This window comes from Mytilus edulis, chromosome 13 (assembly GCF_963676685.1).
Source record: "Mytilus edulis chromosome 13, xbMytEdul2.2, whole genome shotgun sequence".
Classification (NCBI taxonomy): domain Eukaryota; kingdom Metazoa; phylum Mollusca; class Bivalvia; order Mytilida; family Mytilidae; genus Mytilus; species Mytilus edulis.
Genome location: NC_092356.1, coordinates 20,548,834 through 20,572,044, shown reverse-complemented (window position 1 = coordinate 20,572,044; position 23,211 = coordinate 20,548,834). Strand labels below are relative to the sequence as shown.

The 23,211-nt window shown below is 33.1% G+C and overlaps 1 pseudogene; it reads left to right on the top strand.

Annotated features, from left to right (window-relative positions):
* Positions 1 to 2,561: 2,561 nt before the first annotated feature.
* Positions 2,562 to 14,936, top strand: LOC139500168 (uncharacterized; annotated as a pseudogene).
* The last annotated feature ends 8,275 nt before the right edge of the window (positions 14,937 to 23,211 follow it).

Here is a 23,211-nt window from a genome sequence, read left to right as displayed (position 1 = left end):
AGGTGCAAACATTTGCAGCGGGATTAAACGTTTTAATGGATCCAAACCTTCTCCCTTTTTCTGAAACAATAGCATAACATCACAACAAAGAAAAACATACGATAAAATATCAATTGGCAGACTTAACTCAATCAAAAAACGTATGATTAAACAATGAACGAATAAATTTGATCTGCGATATCTGAATACAAATGCACAGTTAATTAAATATTAGAGACAAACATTCATGACCAAAAAGCTAACAAACAAATTCAAACACAGGACATGACTGAGAAATATTTAACCAATCAATGTTCACTTTAGAAAAAAACCGGTTTTTTTTATAATCTTGAAGTTTATACAAATGTTGTAAGAATAAGTGAAAAATTGAAGATATTACAAATAATGAAAGCTGGTGTACAGACAAGATCCATATAAATAAAAAATAACAAAAAAGCATTATAAACAGTATCAACAGGTCGAATTAACAAGAAAATACGATTTGAGAGTACTCGCAGTTACTGACAGCTAGTTAAAAGCCAAAACCAATAAATAATAAAAAATCATGCATCAGAGACTAAAATCGACTAAAACATGTTTGCAATACTTAAGATTGTATAAGGCATTACTGTTGCTGTAGTAGAACCAGGATGGAATTGTTTGCACTTAATAAGGATTGGTTTGCATTTTTTAATAAAGAAAAAGAGGTAACAATACAAGATAAATCTGAACAAAAACACTAGTTGAAGAACATTAATAAAATTAGACATATTTTCAACTAATTTCTTAATATTAACATCAAATAGTTTCTAAAATAACTTTAGATCAATTTTATAATAAAATATTATGTTATTTATCAAAGTTTTATTCACCTTATAAAAGTCCTGAATTTAGATGTAAGAAGACGTGGTATGAGTGCCAATGAAACAGCTTCCCATCCAAGTCATAATTTGTAAAAGTAATCTATTATATAGTTCAAAGCACGGTTTATGAGAATAAACTATATATCTTTTAACACAAAGACTTGGCTTACATCGACCAGTAAGTTATAAAGGGCCCCGACAATGACTAGTGTAAAATCATTCAAACGGAAAATCAACAGTCTATTCTTTATATGAAAAAAGACAGAAACGAGAAACACAAATCAACAAACGACAACCACTGAACATTAGATTCCTGACTCCTGACAGGTGCAAACAAATGCAGCGGGTTTAAACGTTTTAATAGATACAAATGGTCCCTCTTAGTATTACTCCTGTAGTGAAACATATATATCTATACTATTAAACGAGAAGACCTCATTTTGTGTGTCGCTTCTCTTCTTTCCACAATAAATTAATCAACACGCCTCTGTGTCCTACATGTACAGTCCATTCAAATGATTATTCAGATTGAGTTATTTTGGGAGAAAAACGAGAAAATAGTCATCCGGATATTGTCCCGTCATTGGACGAAATTTTAAGTCAGATTAGACTTCCGGTTTGCGTTTTTCTATATAATCTGACCATACATAATACTACGAATAAAGTGTATTTTAATTCTATCTGCTATCATTTTCAAGTTTACTATCCACGACGGTCACAGAGTTTATAAAATGGAGAGGGTCTGTATACTTTATCAATTGACCACCATGGATCGAATAGTAAACTAAGAATTGAAAGTAAATACACTTTATCTATATAGTAATGAATGTTCATAATATACTGCAGATAACCGTTAAAATTATTCATGTGAACTTTTGATACCTTTTCTGAAATTATCCAGTCATTAAATCTTTTACAAAATTCATTGATTACAAAAAAAAAGATGTGGTATGATTACCATGTTGAGACAACTCTCCACAAGAGACCAAAATGACACAGAAATTAACAACTATAGGTCACCGTATGGCCTTTAACCACGAGCAAAGCCCATACTCAGCTATAAAAGGCCACGAAATGAAGATTATAATCAATTCAATCGAGAAAACTAGCGGCCTTATTTATGTACAAATAATGAACGAAAACAAATATGTTGCACATAAACAAACGACAACCACTGAATTACAGGCTCCTTACTTAAATGTTCATAACATACAAAATGAATGTTCATATTGAAATTGATAGAAAACCAAAAATCAGGAATTTTGGAAAAGAAGGAGGAGGGATAAAAAAAAACAACATTTTTCTATCCCCAATAACCTATGACTTATACTTTTGCTGAAATTCTCCAGTAAGCGCTCACAAAAATGTTCTAAAATACTTATGCGACTGTATTCCAGTGGTTTTTCGTTCATTTTGTTTTTCATATTTGTTTATCGGAACTATGTTGTTATAAATATTAAAGACCGTTAGTTTTCAAGTTTTAAGATATATATATAGCACGACTCTTACGAATTAAGATTTTTAATGCATCGAAAACGCGTAGCGTTAGAGTGCATTACAAATTTTAATGAGTAAGGCGTGGCTATATATGATTTGTAATATGACCAATGAAAATGCTTTATTATACAGACATTAAATAGTTAATTATTAAGGCGTGGCCAAAATGACGTTATTACCGCTAAAATTCTGCACGAGCTCTTGTCTGTCTAGAAGCTTAAAATGTCGGAGGCAATGGTTGAATTTTTAGGCGACGGTGAAGAAAACTTTGTCCTCTCTCAAATCTCTGAAGAGGACGTTGATAATTTAGCACTTTGGCAGTTTTGCGGGGAAATAGAGGACGATATGTCACTATCGCAAATTGCGATGAAAATAGAGAAGGACTATGCGGATGATGCTTTGTGCCAAGGAGGAGACCGCAATGTTGATAATTTTACCATCCCACTGCAGTTTGAAAGTTTCGTTTCTAAAGAATCTTTTGATGACACAAATTTGGTCGCCGAGAGTGATTATGATATTTTTCAAACTGCCATTTTTGACCTTGGACTAAATTTCGAGGAAATGCAGGCTTCAAGTAGATATAGGAAGATGTGGTGTGAGTGCCAATGAGACAACTCTCCATACAAATAACAATTTAAAAAGTAAACCTTACCGTTTTACTACGGTTGTCACCGATGAAGAAATTTCAAATCTAGTCAATGAAAAAATGAACGCTAACACAAAAAAGAACACGAAATGGGCAGTGGGTGTATTTAACCAATGGAGATCTTTCCGGGGGCAGAACGGGGATCCTATTATTGAGCTACATATGAAGAACGCGGAATGTTTGAACTAGTATTGGCTAGAAAGGTTTGTTATGGAGACGAGGAAACAAAACGGAGACGAGTATCCGCCTAAATCTTTATACTACATTGTGTGTGGTCTCCTTAGACATTGTAGGGACATGAATGTCCACGACAAAAACTTTCTGGATCAGAAAGATGGCGGATTTGCTCATTTCAGACTCGTTTTTGACGCTAAAATGAAAGACTCATTATCGAAAGGACTAGGCACTAAGGTCCGCAGGGCAGACCCCGTATCCGGTGACGACGAAGATAAGTTGTGGGCTAATGGTGTTTTCGGTACAAAAAATTCAACTTCTTTGCAATATACTGTATTTTTTTACAACTGCAAACTTTTTGGACTTAGGGGACGGGACGAGCACAGAAATCTGGACCATTCTCAGTTCGAAACTGGACAAGATGCTACTGGAAGATTTACAAGATTCATTGGTTGAAACAACAAGACGTTCAAAGGTGGTTTCGGCGATTTACGGCTGGATAACAAAGATATCAAACACTATGCAAGAGGTAAGTGTATACGTATTTAAATTATTTAAAAAAAACTTGTTTTTAAAACGGCAATTAGCATATCACGTTTTACGTATTTTTGAAACAAAAAGAATGACAAAGCCGTGACAAATTTGTTTCAGGCTAAATCGTATAAACTTGTAGAAATCTGAAGACTCCCATATTAAAAGCACGTGGTTGTCTTTTATTTTCACTTTGTCCATCCGTCCGTCCTACCGTTTGTTTGTCTGTCCGTCCCTCAAAAGCTAGTTATTGTGGATGTTTCATCTCAAGAACCTCTCGAGCAAGACAGGACGGGGTTGCTGACTGGCCTATATCATTTTCTGAATCTTCAGTTGTTTCCCATAAAATATTTAAAATTTTGCCGGTTGGACCCTTTCTAACTAATTAGTTTAGTTGTCTAGTTTTTATATTAATTTTAAAATTGTTAATAAATACCACTTGTTATTTCTTTCTGTTTCTATACATGCAAACATAAGATGCAAGATGCATAGTTGACTTCTATGAAACATACTTGAAGGCAATTGGATCTGGCGTATTTTATCGCAAACAACTTATTTCTGATGTCCAAGATAATCATTGCTACGGAAAGTCCGCGTTAGGAGTAAACTAGTTGAATTGTTTAATGCGTGAAATGTGTGAAAAGGGGGGCTTGGTTGGCAACTTTACCAACCACTCGGGAAAAAGAACATGTGCGGCTACTGCGCTATATCAAGCAGGAATAGATGAGCAACAGATTATGGAAAGGACTGGGCACCGCTCTACGAAAGGCGTTCGAACATACAAGACCGCTAACAGTAACATTCATAAACGAGTATCGGATGTCTTGAACCCCCCGTCCGATCGTGATATGAATGACAGTTTACAGGAATCCGTTCTAACAAAAACTGCTGTGGCCGAACCGTTTGAAAGGAATTTGAACAAAAAACACTGCCTGGGTGATATCACAAATACATGCCGTTTGAATGATTCTGGTGCCGTTACATTCTCAAATTGTAACTTTAATTTTCATTGAATTAATATGTTGCCGAGTTATTAACTGACTAACTTTCAATTTGTTTCATTTAATGTAAAGCATAACGGTGGGCTTTCATATATTTTCGCTTGAATGTATAAATTACAGTACTAGTAATTAAAATTTCAGATATACCTGTGAGGTTCTACACAAGTTTAATTTTAGTGCGAATCTTAGAAAAAAAAACACACATTATTCTCTTCTTTCAAGTAAAAGAAATTTACAATTCCCAGGGAAATCCTGTAACAAAAACAACATTGGGAACAGAAAAAAACGAGGGATAAATAAAAAAAAAAAACTTAAAAAATACAAACAAAAGTAGTTATAAATAATTTGTTTATATAAAAAAGAGGTGGAGCCTTACTGTGCACTTTCAGTGAAATTAATGCTCTGCTTTTTGGCTCCTCCTACCAATGGTTTTCTAATGGGAGATTGTTGAATAATCCTACGACAGTGCATTAACGTTCAAATCGGGAAGTTAATGCACTCCTTTCCAAAACATCAGATTTTAAAGCACACAAAAGATCAAAGAAATTAGTAAAAATCATATTACAATTGTTTATATTTTTCTTAGACGACCTTTTATAGTCGACTTTACAGGATTGTTTTTTTATCATTGTTGAAAGCCGTCCGGTTGCCTGTGATTTCTTGTTAACATCCACCTCTTTGGGCTCAAGTGGATAGTTGTCCCTTTGACAATCATACCAAATTTACCTTTGTTTAGATAATCTCTTATACTTTAAAAACTATTTGAGACCGTTCAGAGTTTATTCAATAGTATTACTGTAACAATAATTAAAAGCGGCTCCATCAATAGCATATTAGAAACCTTAGGCGTTGTCCAAAAAATATTCACTGCTGAAATGATTTTAATGAAAATAGGATGCATGCGGAATATACGTCAATGTAAAAGTAAAAAGTAAGGCAAAACAATATTGGCAAAGCGAGACAACCTCAATTTATTCCAACGAATAAATTGACATACAACGGAGTAATTCAGTATTCAAAATTAAGTGCAATACTACTTTAAATCATTTTTCGGTAGTTATTCTTTTAAATGTATAACTAATAAAAGTTAAATGATCTTTTTTTTTTCGAAACATTAATTTTGATTTACATCGTTTCAAATCGGGGACGTTCATCAAATTTTCTGAGGTGAAAAGGGTGTTCCAGAAAAAAAATTCATTTTCACTTGCTGTTGCTAGTTTGATTATTTTTCCTCTCTTGTATGAATATGCATTTCCTACGTTTGTTGTGCAAATTTTACTTTTTCATCATGGCATTTTGGAATATTTGGTACTTTATTTTGACTTTTGACTTTTTTATTCGAGCCTAAATGACTCACTGATATAGTATTCAGTTTTAATACTGATATCTATAATTAGTTATAGCGAAAAGCGGATCTCAAAAGCATAAAATAATTTGCTTTAAAACCAATTATTGTATAGTATACATTGCATTACATGATCTAAAAATGCCAAGTGCGGTTGCAATTTGTTTTATTGCTTGTATACTGGTATGTTGCTTTGTTGTGTGTTTGTGTTCTGAGTTACTGAAGAGGGTTAAAGTAAAACCATTTTGTTTTAAAACTTCATATCTAGTTCCATATTGATTTGAGTATGTGTCCCCAGAAAACAGCTCAGTTGTCAATCATGCAAAATTAATGTAATTGTTGGTTATAACACCCCCTCCAGATCCGTTAACTTAATAATGTTAATAATAGAGACTAAATAACCGGAATCTGGTCATTTCTAGACCCGATTTGTTTTCATACACGAGCCAAAACAAAGACGAAAATTCATGAACATTTCCTTATTAGAAGTAAACTTTAGACAACATTACACCTGAATGAAGGAATCATTATCAAATTAATTAGATGATGCATCAGATAGAAGCTTGCTATAGGTAAACAACTAATAGTTATCAAAGGTACCAGGATTATAACTAAGTACGCCAGACTTGCGTTTCGTCTACACAAGACTCATCAGTGACGCTCAGGTCAAAATAATTATAAAGCCGAACAAGTACTAATTCCAAAAAGTTGTGCCAAATACATCGAAGGTAATTTATTCCTGGGATCAGAAAATCCTTAGTTTTTACGAACAATTCAAATTTTGTAACAGCAAATTTTTAATCAAATGACCATATAATTGATATTCATGTAAACACCGAATTGCTGACTACTGGGCTGGTGAGACATTCAGGGGACGAAACGTCCACCAGCAGTGACAACGACCCAGTGGCGTAAATAATTATCAAATGTATCGGAATTATAATTTAGTACATAAATGTCAGACTCCCTAAGAACTCGCCTTAGTTTCAAAAAAGGACAAATATGGCTGTATTGACATTACAAAATCTATACTGAATACAGAAACACTGGTAAAGATATTCAGGCAAAACTGGAGCTAGATAAACGAAAGATATTATTATGCATTTTATGTTTCAGACAAATAAAAGGTTAATCTGCATGTTGATGTGCTTTCTTTTCCAATCTGCAGATAGAAAGATAAGCAAATACTAGAGGGTAATTTGATTCTGTTTACTTATTTGAACGCTCAAGATACAAAAAAGATAGTTTCTATCTTAATTTTTTTTTATATGACACCGTCTTTTTCATATGTACATGAAGTCGTATTGAAAGACGGTTTATATAAAGAGCAAAAAATACCTCCATGAGTTACTTTTCGAGATACTTCAGCTCGTTTTATGTACTAATATACATGCTGAAAAACATTTCCAATACGTTTTCAAAAACAAAACCACAACCTTCAAGCAAAAGAGATACTTTCACTTTTTTGTTTGCAATGTGTTTAGTAAGTCCTAAAAATTAAGGACGGGACGCAAATAAGTTAATTGTGAAATCAAAATGTCAATCTTTAGACAATTTTTTGTAGCCAATGTAAATGCGTCGTACTTAATAAATTAAAATGTAGCAGTGATTTCGCAAGTGCAATATAAGAATAACATTTATGAGCTTATTTACAACCACTGCATGGGTCGATGCCACTGCTGATGGAGTTGTTATTCCCCGAAAGGTATCACCAGCCCAGTAGTCAGCACTTATGTGCTGTTATAAATTATCATAGATATGGTCATATTTATTAATTAATTGTTTCCCAAACTTTTGAATTTTTTTAACAAGAGTGCATTCGCTGAACTGTCTCGCCTTTTTATTAATCATTGATAGTATGTTGATAGTCCTAAATATAAAATTTTACTTGAATAATCACAATAACTTTACATGACAAAAAATAAGGTCAAGTTCATATAAACTGATCAAGAAATACATGTACACCTTACAATCATTCAATTCACAAAATATAGTTGACCTATTGCATTTGCTTATAATTTCTAAGAAACAGACTTAACCAAGAAAACTAAATATTGACCAATGAACCATGAAAATGAGATCAATGTCAGAGGAACTATGCAAGGCAGACATATAACATGTATAAGCTAACAATAATTCCATATAACAGATATAGGTGACCTATGGCTTATAGTTTAAGAAAAAACAGACAAAACACAAGATCTTTACATTGAGCAATTAACCTTGAAAATGAGGTCAAGGTCAAATAAAAGGTGTGAGACTGACGTGTACATCATAAAATATTTCCCTACACCAAATATAGATGATCTATTGCATATAGTATAAGAAAAAAAGATCAACCTCAAAAACTAAACTGTAACTACTAAACCATGAAAATGAGGTCAAGGTCATATGACACCTGCCCACTAGACACTCACATGTACACCTTACAATCATTCCATACTCAAAATATAGTAGACCTTTTGCATACAGTATGAGAAAAACAGACCAAAACACAAAAAATAACTATAACAACAGAACCATGAAAATGTGGTCACGGACAGATGACACTTGCCAGTTGGACATGTACAACTAACAGTCCTTCTATACACTGAATATACTAGACCTATTGCTTATAGTATCTGATATATGGACTTGACCACCAAAACTTAACCTTGTTCACTGACTCGTGAAATGAGGTCGAGGTCAAGTGAAAACTGTCTAACGGACAAGTAGACCTTACAAGGTACGCACATACCAATTGAATACAGTTATCCTATTACTCAGAATAAGAGATAATTTAACTAACAAAAATTCTTAATTTTGTTTTCAAGTAGTCACTGAACCATAGAAATGAGGCCAAGGACAATGGACATGTGACAGACGGAAACTTCTTAACATAACACATCTATGTACAATGTCTGAAGCATCCATGTCTTCCGCCTTCTAAAATACAATGCTTTAAGAAATTAACTAACGCCGCCTCCGCCGGATCACTATCCCTATTTCGACCTTTTTGCGACAAAAGTCGCAGGCTCTACAAAAACTAAGGTTTTTATACCTCAGGAATAGATTGCCTTAGCTTTCTCTGGCGAAACTTTTAGGAATTTTGGTCTTCAATTCTCTTCAATTTCGTACATTTTTTGTCCTTGTTAACTTTTTTAAATTCGAGCGTCACAGTCTTCTCTCCAGCCTTGGCGGATTAAGATATAAAAAACACCTTTTAAGATGAACACGTGTTAATTGTAAAAATGTAAATAACAATTGACACGTGCTGATTGTGCAACAAGTCTTTTTTTATATATCTTTATTGATAACTTCCAATGTACAACATAATATAAACAAATAAAATAGGAATTTATAATATATAAACCTATTGATGGTATCTAATCAATACATCTTTTTAAGGAAACATATAAATAGAGAGAGAGAGAGAAGAGAGAGAGAGAGAGAGAGAGAGAGAGAGAGAGAGAGAGAGAGAGAGAGAGAGAGAGAGAGAGAGAGAGAGAGAGAGAGAGAGAGAGAGAGAGAGAGAGAGAGAGTATTGTGGTGAGTTTTCAATAAAAATAAATCAAATCATTGAAATTCTACATCATTCAAATTATATTAGAGAGAGAGAGAGAGAGAGAGAGAGGAGAGAGAGAGAGAGAGAGAGAGAGAGAGAGAGAGAGAGAGAGAGAGAGAGAGAGAGAGAGAGAGAGAGAGAGAGAGTATTGTGGTGAGTTTTCAATAAAAATAAATCAAATCATTGAAATTCTACATCATTCAAATTATATTCTTAACTATTTACATGTAATCTATAAAACAGAATCCATTCTCTGAGGAACTGATATTCACTTTTGTTTTTCATAGCAACATTTTAATCAACTGCATACAAATATGTCAACTTCTTTATACTGAGTTTATTGGGTTTTTTTTAAAACATCTTGTATTATAAACATATTGTTTTATGAAAAGAGAAATGGCATTTTGTGCATTGCCTTTTGATTAATTGTGCAATGTAACCAAATAAAATCCTTATTTTGTTAACAAAAAAAAACAAAAAACAAAAAACTAATTTCATTGGTCAGAAATCAATTGTTTATCTTTTTCTAATAGTGTCTGTATGTTTTAATGTTTGAATTTCTCCATTACAAAATGTTCAATTTGTCTGTAGCTAAGATTAAATGGTTTGATCTATATTAATATTTAAAATGTCATTTATAAATCTAATACCATTTTCAAACCAATCTTCCTTTGTTTTAAAAAAAAGGTTTAATTTTCACCTTAGGGTTATTGTTAAGCCAGATTGAACTACATGTAAAATATGGTAACATGGGATAATAGAAATGAGAAACAAATCTATAGATAAAATGAAATGCATAATTTTTACTGCAACTTTAAAAAAAAGCGCTGAATTCAGACTGCAAACAAAGACAACTATTGGATTACATTTTCCTTCATTGAACAGGCAAATGCTTAAACGTGAAGGGGTGAGTAGGTGACTTTCCGTTTAGAATTTTCCTTGGAGTTCAGTGATTTTATAATTTAGCTTTTTATGGTAAATACTAATTATCTCTTATATTTGATCCACATATGATAATTGACAGATTTGGACACAATAGTAAACATCGTTTATATATAAGAGGGGCGAACGATACCAGAGGTACAGACAAACTCGTAGATCGAAAATAAACTGACAATACCTTTGCTGAAAAGAAATAGACAAACAGACAAATAATAGTACACAGGACACAACATAGAAAACTAAAGATTAAACAACACGAGTCCCACCGAAAATTGGGGGTGATATCAGGTCCTCAGAAACAAAGGCTTTGATTATTTGGAGGATGATATATAGAACGGTGAATTTTAATTCAACCACGTTTGGTGTTTAGGAAATTTCATATTGTTATTAACTTTGAAGAAAGTTGAACATCAGTAATTTGCTATTGCCTCATACGTAATGCCTATATGGCAATTTCTTTTGTAACCTTTTTTTCTTTTCTTTTCAAGTAAATCTGCCACTATGAAAACATGGCGCTTCTAACCTGTAGCCATATTGAACCTTTGATGAGTCTTATTTTTGTTCTTAACATAATGTTATGCATAACAATCCCGATACTTGTTTTCTAAAGGTCTAGTATTTTGTCTCTATTTTGTCTCTATATGTTGTAATGGTGTTTTATACCATTGGACTTTCCACAGTAGTGAAGGAATTCTTTTGCTGTATTTGTTTTCTTGGTCGTACAACCGTGAGCAAACCACTATAATTGAGAGTCAATATTTGCTGTTGCTTTATAAGAGCAGCATGTTTTCTTTATCCTTTCTCTAAATTCTGTGAAACGTAGAATATATATTATGGGGTTTAACAATGGTGACAAGATCCAAGTTGTATTCGCATAATTCCCCTTTCCCTGATTTCCGATAAGTGCAACTATTGATCGAGGAACCAATCCTATAACTAAAACAATTAGCAGAAATCCTAATGTAAAAATATTAATTTTAAGTCGTTTGATTCTTTGTGTGTAATGAAATTCTGTTAATACTCCATCTGCGGATGACACTCGCACCAAATGCCTCCGTAGACGTGCAATAATGTTTATATACAAACAAACAATAACAATAAGACATATAATAATCGGTATTTCTGTGAGATAGATGTACATTGAAGAATGAAAACTATCCACACAATCTTCTTGTAGTTCAAATGCGTTGATGAATATTTTGAAAAAAAGGGGTAATAAAAAAATCAGAACCATAACTTTCTTCTGCATTAATCGTTTCGGTAATTTTGACGTTCTGTCAGCTGTAACGGTCGTGGCAAAATATCTTTCGATGCATATAAACAGTATTTGAAAGAGAGAAAACACTATTGAACAGTATACTAACGATGAAAGAATCATACATAGATAAGGTACGTGTAATCCAATGGTTTCTAAGCAGTTGTTTGCTAAAAGTACCACAACAAGAATCGTGGTCAAAAAATCTCCTACAGTTAATCCTAGTGTTAGGCAATGAAATCTGCTTTTCTTTAATTCCGGAGATTTTAATAACACAACAATACATACTATGTTCAAAACTGATATCAGAAGTACAATTGTTGCTAAAATTGCTAAAGTGTAGATTTTAAACATATTTTTACCAGCAACATGCAGGCTTGTGTCATTTTCGGATACATTCCCCATTGATTTTCAAACTTTAATTTGCAATCATTTCGTAAAATTGAAGTAATTCGACACAATTACTGTAAAATTATTGTTATTTCAGTGGAAATTTGTCGTTCCAACTGTTTATTCGTAAATGAAGTACTGAACAGTGTTTTTTCCTAGTTTCTTGATTCTTTGAATTACAATCATTTACTTTCCTGTTTTATCATACAATACACTGTTCCATTTCTTCGTATAAACCCACTATGAAACATTTAAGGCGTAATAGAAATGTCCAGTTAAAATGCTGTGTTTCACAATAGTCATATATTCGTGATGAATGTTTAACACGTGTTAATACTGATTGGACCAAATCTTTCCGCAATTTCCTGTTATTTCCAGCTGAATCTGTAAACAATCATACAGTAGACAATTAAACTTTCGTTGGAAGTTCATTTTTTCTGTAAATATCTTTCTTTTGTTGTTTTTTTTTTATAAGAATTTCTTTTGATTAAGAATATCATGATTTCTGGTAATAAGATAATTATAACTCAAACAACTTATGCTGACAATTATTGTCGAAACGAAGTTAATTACATGAAAATATGAGAAATGTCAACATCAGATCACTTTTCTTTCGATGTTTTCCGAAGAAATTTATAATTGAATTCTTTGAATTGTTTAAACAGCAAGTAATTTGCACGTCGACTTACAATGTTATCAAAATTAATTGGGTTTTACCTTATATAAGCAACTCTCATACGCATTAAGCTAGCTATAAAATCTGGAAAATGTCTGTACCTTATTAAAAATATGGCAGTTGTTTTCCATCCTTCTGTTGGCTGATATAGTCTTAAGATAGATTTTGTCAGACTCGCCCTTTTGGAATTTTATTAGAGTTCTCTGTTTTGTTAATATTTCTTTTAAAGACGGTAAAAATTATTATTCATTCCTAATTCATGATGAATTAAGCCATTTACTACTCAAAAGAGTATAACATGTATTGAGCATTTATCCCAATGCATGGATTTTGTTTGGCTACAATATTAAGCGGTTGCTCTTTTCCTAAGAAAAGGGTTCCATGGACGGTCACTAAAATTTAGAACAAATAATAGTGAGTTCCACGCGATAAAGAATCTCGACCAAGTGTTAAATTTGTCTTTTGTATATGAAGCGTCAATTTTTGTCTAGTTTTGCGATTAGTTAATACCATCCAGTCCATGCTTAGCAATTCAATATATTATTTGTACGACTAACATTTGTGTAATTCCCAAACCAAACAAAAATCATGCTTTGCAGTTGCTTGTTGATAACGAGAATATTAATAATGTTATACTGTGTCCTTGTATAGTGTATCATACCATAAGTACGGTATACGTTTCGATGAACTGTACTTGTTCACGTCTTTTTAATTTGAATACTTTTCTGCAAATATTTTGAAAAAACAAATTCGAATTCACAAACAATTATTTTTTTCGGGTGGTTAAATTTTTACGCGTTTAGAATGGGAAGTTAATTTTCTATTTCAACATGCGTGTTTTGAAACAAGTCTAGTTAGTTTTCTCGTTTGGATTGTTTTACATTGTCTTATCGGGGCCTATTATAGCTGACTATGCGGTATGGGCTTTGCTCATTGTTGAAGGCCGTACGGTGACCTATATATAGTTGTTAATGTCTGTGTCATTTTGGTCTTTTATGGATAGTTGTCTCATTGGCAATCATACCACATCTTCTTTTTTATACTAAAAATAGAAGTTTAAGATACCAAAGGGGCATTCGAACCAACAAGTCAAAAATATATAATTTGTCCATGACTTTTGAACACAAAAACAAATTGGAAAACGTAATATATGATAAAAATTAGCTTCTGCCATAACAGATCATATGTGACTTATGGATATATGTGAATATAATGTTTTTAAACTTATTTATAAATCGATTTATATAAATATAGTATAACAACAAATTTATTTCAATCAATAGAACACCACATTTATATAAATTTAGTATAACATCAAATTTATTTCAATCAATAGGTCAACAAAAGATAAATTTTTTTGAACAGATTCAGTATACATTACCAGTATGATAACGCACGGCACTTAATGACACTAGCTCGAGTCAGATTATGTATAAATGGAAACACACGATATTTCCAAATATGCGATTGTATTACTACGTTAAGATATATGACCATTTAATAACTCTTGAACACATAAACGGAATTAGAATTCAAACTTGAAAACGTTATATATATTGATGATTATCCTCCCATTGAAAATAAAAGAAACTGATATTGACGCATTCATTTAGATAAATAGGACACTATGTAGTCATTGAAAAGATAAATGTATTTGCACAGTTTTACTTTAAAATAATTTTCTATTGGATAACATAACAACGGGGTGATAAAAGTAAATTAGAAGATATGTTTTTATCAGTACGCAGAGCTCTGATCAGTACGTTTGTTTTTATCAAGCTATTCATATAATCAAAACAAAGTAGTTGGCTATCTAAACTAAAATTATTCGCAAACTGTAGGTTCATGAAACAAAAATGAACGTCAACTGCTGGTATATTTGTGCTGTGCTAATTATGTACTCCAGCTTGATCACTGAAGGTTTCCTTCTAGACAAAAGTACCATTGGTCCACATTTAAGCGGTGGATCGGTTATAACCAATAAACAATTCCTGTCTCTAATGGGACTTATAGCCGACGAAAAACAACATCGATATCTACTAGAACAAAAAGTTGCCGCACTAGATATAGCAAGCTTTTGTGGATCAGGATAGTACAATTTCTCAATTGGAAAACTACATAAAACAACTTGAAAATAGAATATCGTCAGTGGAACAGCAGACTACATCACCTGTTAACAATACATGTACTTGTCTAGAGGAAAGCGAGGTGATCTAAAAACTATCTAAAAGAACCATGGACATTGAACTGAAGTATATTGCCCTAGAATCAAAGTATTGTAAGTTCTACCATGCCCGTAACAAAACAAATCAACGGATTAATGAAGTGCTACAGGAAGTAAGTGTCTTGCGTAATCTGACAGTAAACCAGACATTAAACTCTTTCAAAAATGAGTTGCTAACCATAAACGCCACAACAAATCAAATAGAATGCAGTAGTCATACTAGAAGTCAGGATATTTTAGCTTTTAACAGGAGTTTACACACAACAGCAAACTACGTTACCACCAATACATTGTCCATACGTAAAATTCAGTATTACATGAACATTTCAGAAACCATTGAGAAGGTAAATCGTAATACGACGAAAAAGAGTTTGAAGAAATTGGAAGACCGACAAAATCAAACAGATAAGAGTTTAAGCCAGTTTTACGATACCTGTATCAGCACTAAAAAGTTCTACCATATATTTGGTAACTTGTAGAAGAAAAACTTCTGGTGTCAACAGACGATGAAATGATTATCTATTATGTTAAAAATAATAATCTATTATGTTAATGATAATCTGTTATATTAATAATAATCTATTATGTTAGCAACCCCGTAAATATATAGAAAGTAATCAAAACAATAGGTTACACGAGACCTTCGAAAAATTCCCATGTATAAACTTAAAGTTTTGTTCTATTGGCTGTAAACATGTCTCCAATATCATTGCTGAAGACCCCATCGGTCTAGAACTATTGGTTTTATAGTGAAAGCTGATTTTGTCTTTTCATAAACCCAACACAGGGATAATGCCCCTTACAGAAAGGTCAAATATCTTCGGTCAAATGTAACAAAAAAAATGTGCATTAATGGCCCAAACATTTTCCAATCTTCAACACGTCTATAAGTATTAAATTTGCTGATATTATTCCATAACAAGGTGTTAGGTCGACGATCAATGTCAACTTGCAAATTTGACCTTGAAATTTTTTCGAATACACATGAATTTATGATGATTGGTGAAGATCCTAGCAGCTACAACTTACGGTTTCTGAATGTTTGTGGCCAACATACTGTGCTTATTTTTCATTTTTCAAGGTCATTGGTCCATTATGCCATCATAAAAGACCACAGGTCTAGGACTTTTGGTTCACGAGTTAAAGCTGATTTGTCTTTTTCAGAAACAAATAACAGGTGTTATGCCCCTTACGGAAAGGTCAAATCTCATCGGTCAAAATGTTAAAAGGATGCGTATTTAGGACCTTAATTTTTTTCAATTTTACGATTTCTAGCTCTTGATAATTAAATCTTATTTAAAACTTCACGTATGATCAAATTTTAGATTTAAGAATTTTCCTATACACATACCAATGTTTCATTTAAAAGACTTTTAACAATCCGCCATTTAAGTATCCCTTATCATCGGATAATACTCATCAATAGAAGATCGCAAGTAAAATGAAATGTTTTATCCAGTGATGAAGGATCTTAAGACATTCTAGGGGCATCTTAGCTTAACCTGGATTGTAAAAAAATACATTCATCCATGTGTGCGTAACGGTAAATATAACGTATCATGTAATGTGGTTCTATGAATATTCGTCTGAAGAAGGGTAAAATATACCCGAGTGACAGTCAAACTCATAAATCGACAATAAACTGACAACGCCACGGCTAAAAAAGAAAATGACAAACAGACAAATAATAAAACACAACGCACATTCTAGAAAACTGAAGAAAACTTAGCAACACGTACCCCACCAAAACCTGGGGGTGATCTCAGGTGCTCCGGAAGAGTACGCAGATCCTGCTCAACATGTGGTATCCATCGTGTTGTTCATGATATTAAAACCTGATAAATAATTTACTTCGGTAGGTCATATTAGTGAAAATGGAAGAAGATTGTAGTTACGACATAAGGAACATATCCGATATCATCTGTGAAACAGTTATTCCGTAACGGTGAATCAACTCGTGATGACGTCCGTAAACTTTACAAAGGGATGATTTCAACTTCACCATTTGAAACTCTTGCTTTAATAGCTTCCATGTGTGCAGCAACCCTCTGACAAGGAAATCATGATAGGACATACAAGCCCGGGAAAATCGTATCAATTGGGAGATATATACTCCGTACCTTTGAATCCTGATTACGTTCTGGTAACATTCTTATTAAAAAATCAGGACATCTGCATAGTTTCAGTGTGAATAATTACCACACTTTGATAAAAGTAAATTGCAAGATAAACTTTTATGATAACGTTTATGTTTATCAAGTTATGTATGAACATCATTCAACTGACGGATTTGATATTTAAAATTTAATTATTCAGAGACTGTTGGTTCTTAAACAAAAATGAAAGTAACCCGCTGGTTTATTTTGAGTGTGCTTATTATGTACAAAAGCTTGTTCACTCGCGGTTTCCTTTTGGATGAAAGTACTCCTTCTTCCCAACTTATTGGTGGTTCTGTTATAACCGATCAACATTTCCTGACTCTGATAGAACTTATCGTCGGTGGAACAGATAACTGCCTCACCGATTAACAATACATGTTCATGTCCAGCGGATAGCGAGGCAATTCAACCACTATTTAAAAGAACCATGGATATTGAACTGAAGTTAAGTGCCCTGGAAACAAAACACAATGCGTTATACCATGCCTGTAACGAAACAGATCAGCGACTTAATGAACTGCAACAGGAAGTCGGTGACTTACGTAATCTGAAGACGGTAAACCAACTCCAGACATTGAACTCTCTGACAAATGAAGTGCAAACCTTAAATTTGAAAACAAGCCAACTGGAAAGCAGTAGTCAAGCTAGAAGTCAGGATTTTTTAGCGTTATACAGGAGTACACAAACAACAGCAAACTATGTTACGAACAATACATTATCAATAGGTCAAATTCATAAATATATGAACATGTCAGAAATCATTTCGAAAGAAAAACTCGATACGACGGAAACAAGTTTGAAGAAATTGGAAGACCGACAAAATCAAACAGATAAGAGTCTAAGCCAGTTTTACGATACCTGTAACAAAACAGATCAAAGTTTAAATCAACTGCAACAGTAAATAGTTGACTTTAGCAATCTGTGGAATGAAACTCAACTTCAGACCTTTAACCCTCTACAAAAAGAAGTGCAGATCTTAATCTCAAAGTTCCAACAGTTGGAAAGCATTAGTCAGTCTAGAAGTCAGGACTTGTTAGCTTTATACATAAAAACACAAACAACAGAACATTACGTTACAAACAATACATTGTCCATCAGCCAACTTCAAAATAATATGAATCAGTCAGAAAGTATTGCTAAAGAAAGATACAGTACTACGGAAAACAGTTTGAGGAAATTGGAAGATGGACAAAATCATACAAATACATATCTGCACCAATTAGAACTTCGAAATAATGTGACATATAGCGGACTGTTTTCCAAAATAAACAATGAAAGTGAAAAGGGTAGGTACAATAATAGTATATGTAATTCAAGATAAACGCTTAGATTGCCTTATCTAGAAAACTCGTCGTTTTACACAATTACACGTACTCAAAACACTAGTAGCACGATTTAAGTCTGAAACGGTCATTTTGGTCTGATCACATCTTGATTGACTGGATTTACCGCTAGAAAAAATCGTCAAGATATTTAAGATAGTTTAAGTCGCCGCTCAGATCGATAGCCTCATCAGGTAAAGACTGAATCGTCTAGCGGGTTGTTTAGACCCGCTAAGACCGTGTCAGACCAAATCAGTCGGAGAATTTAATTTTGATTTTACTTTGGTAACTGGACAAAATTGAAGAGAGGCAGCCCAATCTTTTCTCCTTTTTGTTACGAGTACAAATAGATTTTATTTGCTTTAAAGACATCGAATAGAATTCAGGGCATAACATTACGGAATATGATCTTCAAAATATACAATTTAATACCAATAACATGTAACAAATACATTGTTTTTTATATATATATATATATATATATATATATATAAAAGTAATTTTTTGATCATCAGTGCAAGCAGTGGCGTTTGTTTGATTTTAAAACACGAATCGATCTATACTATTTAAAATTACAATACGCAAGTTGAAACCGTACCAAGTGATTATTATTTTTGCACACGACATCTAGGCTGTCGTCCCACCTCTAACAGTAGACGGTTCTCTTGGTGGGGATATTGTGCATTCAACCGTGGATATGATAAAATATCTGTAATAAACAAAATTGTAATGTTTTGATTGTGTAATGTCTTAATTTTTAAGGTTACGCGGTTGTAATAAGAAGGTGCGGTATCATTGCCAATATGATATCTATTAAACTATGATACAATTACATTCAATTTAAAAATCGTGGTCGTTCTACAATGAACAAAACCCATACCTTATAGTAAGCAGTAAACAGGCTCCTACATAACGTAATCTAAGATATATGTACAAATAAAAAAAAAAACGATTTGTTATCGTAAAAAAAAACCAAAACCTAAAAACTAAAATGATAGACAGCAACGAACAAAAACATGTCTCCAGACATTAATCAAACACATACTAAATATGACAGAGTAACACTATGATCATTGCATGTCGTAAATAATTAATTGATTGTTTTTGTTTTTTGTTTGTTTGTAGTAATGGTAACAGCTTGTTGCACATCATCAGTTAGTTACAACTACAATCAAGTAATAAAATACAACATCATAAGATCAAGTACAGGGATTTCTAATACGATCAGATTGCTATCATCAGGAATTTTTATTTGCGAAAAAAGTGGACTTTATATCGTTATGGTGTCAATGCGTGGCGTTTCCTCTTATAGTTACTATTGGATCAAGAAAAATAGCACAAACATGCTATTTATACAAAACATGTATTCTAATGACGCGGCCGACCGTTCAGTATCTGGAAGTTTTGCCATTGATTTAGATATCGGCGATATCATATACGTTATGCCTGGCACAGATGAAAAGATAAATCCAGAGTCATGTCTTTCAGTGGTAAAAGTAAAGTAGTTGTTGCCAAACTCTGCATACACATTAGTATTCTTTTTGCTTAAAATACTTGATTACAAAAAAATATATATAGCAAAGTAGTAGATATGTGTCTTTAAGGAATTCATGTCATTCTTCTTTCCTTGAAAAAATGCACATGTGTAATGATAAAGTTTTGGTATAGGTCATCTGTCGGTATTCATTTTTTTTTATAGGTAATACAATTTTTTTGTGGATTACATGTATTCACCTTAAAAGTTATGGGCTATGCCTGTAGATGTCATTATCCGTGATTGACCCTCAGATTTAATGTCGAGTAAAATTTTCATACTACCTACGACTCTAGTTATACATACTTTTGATAGGTTACCTAATCTGTGGTAGAACACTCTTGCATACGGCCAATTTGATCAACTTAAACAAGTAAAATCCAGCTAACAATCTGTGCAACTTGGGGAAAAATTATTGTAACAGTGGTAAGTTTCTATTCACGACAAAATCATCGGAAAACATTTGGTTAACTTATCCCAAATTGCAGCGATTCATAAGCCTATGAAAAGTAAGATGTGGTATGATTGCCAATGAGACAACTCTCCACAAGAGACCAAATGACAGAGAAATTAACCGCATAGTCAGCTATAAAAGGCCCCGAAATGACAAATGTGAAACAATTCAAAAGAGAAAACTAACGGCCTAATTTATGTACAAAAAACGAACGAAAAACAAATGTGTAACACATCAATAAACGAAAACCACTGAATTACAGGCTCCTGGCTTGGGACAGGCACATACATGCAGAATGTGGCAGGGTTAAGCATGTTAGCAGGATCCCAACCCTCTCCCTTACCTGGGACCGTGATGTAACAGTACAACAAAAGAACAATCTATAAACTCATCAGATGGATACAAATAACAAATAACAAAACCACAGCGTGGACGTGTCCGGGTGCTTGTATATCCCAACAACAAAAAGACACTAAGTACTGATCTGAGAGTACTCGCTGTTACTGACAGCTAGTTCAAAGCCACTAACAACTAATAAAACAAATCATGCATTTAAGACTAAATAATCAATCAATATACATCCAACATCCAACGAATTTAGTGTAAAGACGTCATAAACAGTCAGAGAAAAACATTACCTTGTGCAATGCAAAGATACAGGTATCGACAGATTGTAGATCATGAATGTATATATTAGGGTGCCCAGTATCGAAAAAGACGTCTAATTAACGAGTTTAAGTTAACGGATAACATACGGCTATATTTATATGCAAACGATTGGAAAATCATTATATTCTTTAATCATGAATGTCGTCGTATGCTCCCGTGGTCACGTTTTTCAAATTTTTGTGGTTTCTTAGGGTACCCACAGAAACCTCGTCATACAGACCATCTTCAACACGAAAAAAAAATTTATTGATTTCTATGTTATCTGTTCAAATGATACTCATCATTTAGCTTAAAAATTAAATTTATCATATAATGAAAGCTGAAAAGATTTATATAATTTAAAAATAAGTATTTCATGATTTTAGTATGGCTACTTTTTTAGCTGAAATTTACCACATTTTGAACAAAAGAAAATTTATTACGTGTTACTTTCACGGGATTTTTACTCTGATTACATCAATAACACGTGGTTCATATGTGTGCCAAATATCTATTGTGTAATGTTAATCGGTGAGAAGAAAATAGCAATTTAAAACACAAATTTAGTGATCATTCTGCCTTGTTTCAAACACGCCTTTTCTCGTGCCGTTAACCGTTTTGTAGCTTACACTACCAGGTCATTAACTAGGACAATTTTCACTAACTTCATTTCTATTTTTTGCTTGTCGTATGGTCAAATTGTATATTTGGAATAGTCCAGTCAGTTTGAAGATCGTTCTTTTGTAATTGGAAATATTTTTTGTTGGTTTCCATAACTTTAATTGTTTTTTTTATTGATAGTTTTGTTATAATTGTAATATACAAATCAAATCCTTCGATCACGTTTCGGACCCGGAATATGGCACACATTTACAGTCCTGTTAAACTAAGCTAATCAAACCATAAGCGAAGTAAGAATGAAATACAATGGGATAAGTGTGTTATATCTCAAGGTTCTTTTACTGAATTGCTTATTAATAATTGAGTAATAAGCACAAACAAAAGCTTTATCGAGGCTATGGGAGCACGGAAATATTTGAGTTTATTGCCTGATGCTTCAGACCTAGACCATTTTCGTACTGATGATTACAAAATGTTGTAGCATCATTCTTGCTACAAATCTTACACTAGCAGACACAACTGAATTTTTTTTAAATTTAAAGCTGAATGAAGTTCTTGATCGTCTGTTAAAGTGTTTCAGGACATAACATATAGAAGGTCGTCAAAATCCTGCCTGGAAAAAGTTTTTTTTGAGTCAGTGAGATACAGCAGGCCTTAATCAGATTTCTTGGGGAATCGATTGTTCAGCATCATGGTAGATCAACAGCTACTATGAAACACGAGAAAGTCATATTCTAGCTAGCACTTCAAAGGACCCTAAATTAGCTCAAAAATAGTATTTAGGTTTTAAGAATTATTTGATACGCCCGATGAAGTAGATACTCGCATGATTTTACATATGCATGCTATTTATGTAGACAAAGAGATAGGTGTGAAAGGAATCAAGGGTAGGATAATAACAAAGTCACAAGATACAGATGTTCTAATCTTATGCGTCCCTTACATCCACTCCATGCAGCATACACATGACCTATGGTTTCAAACAGACACTATTACTTGAATACAAGATTTTCGCATCTATATAAATATAGGAAGATGTGGTGTGAGCGCCAATGAGACAACTCTCCATGCAAATAACAATTTAAAAAAGTAAGCCATTATATGTCAATGTACGGCCTTCAACACGGAGCCTTGGCTCACACCGAACAACAAGCTATAAAGAGCCCCAAAATTACTAGTGTAAAACCATTCAAACGGGAAAACCAACGGTCTAATAGATATAAAAAAACGAGAAACGAGAAACGCGTATAAATTACATAAACAATTGACAACTACTGTATACCTGTCCACGAAATATGTAAAAGTCTCAGGTTTGCCATCTGTAACTTTCTACCACACGTGCTGTTACATGATGCAATACAACGTATTGGACCCTGTTTAGGATCAGTAAGCGCACTGTTTTTTAG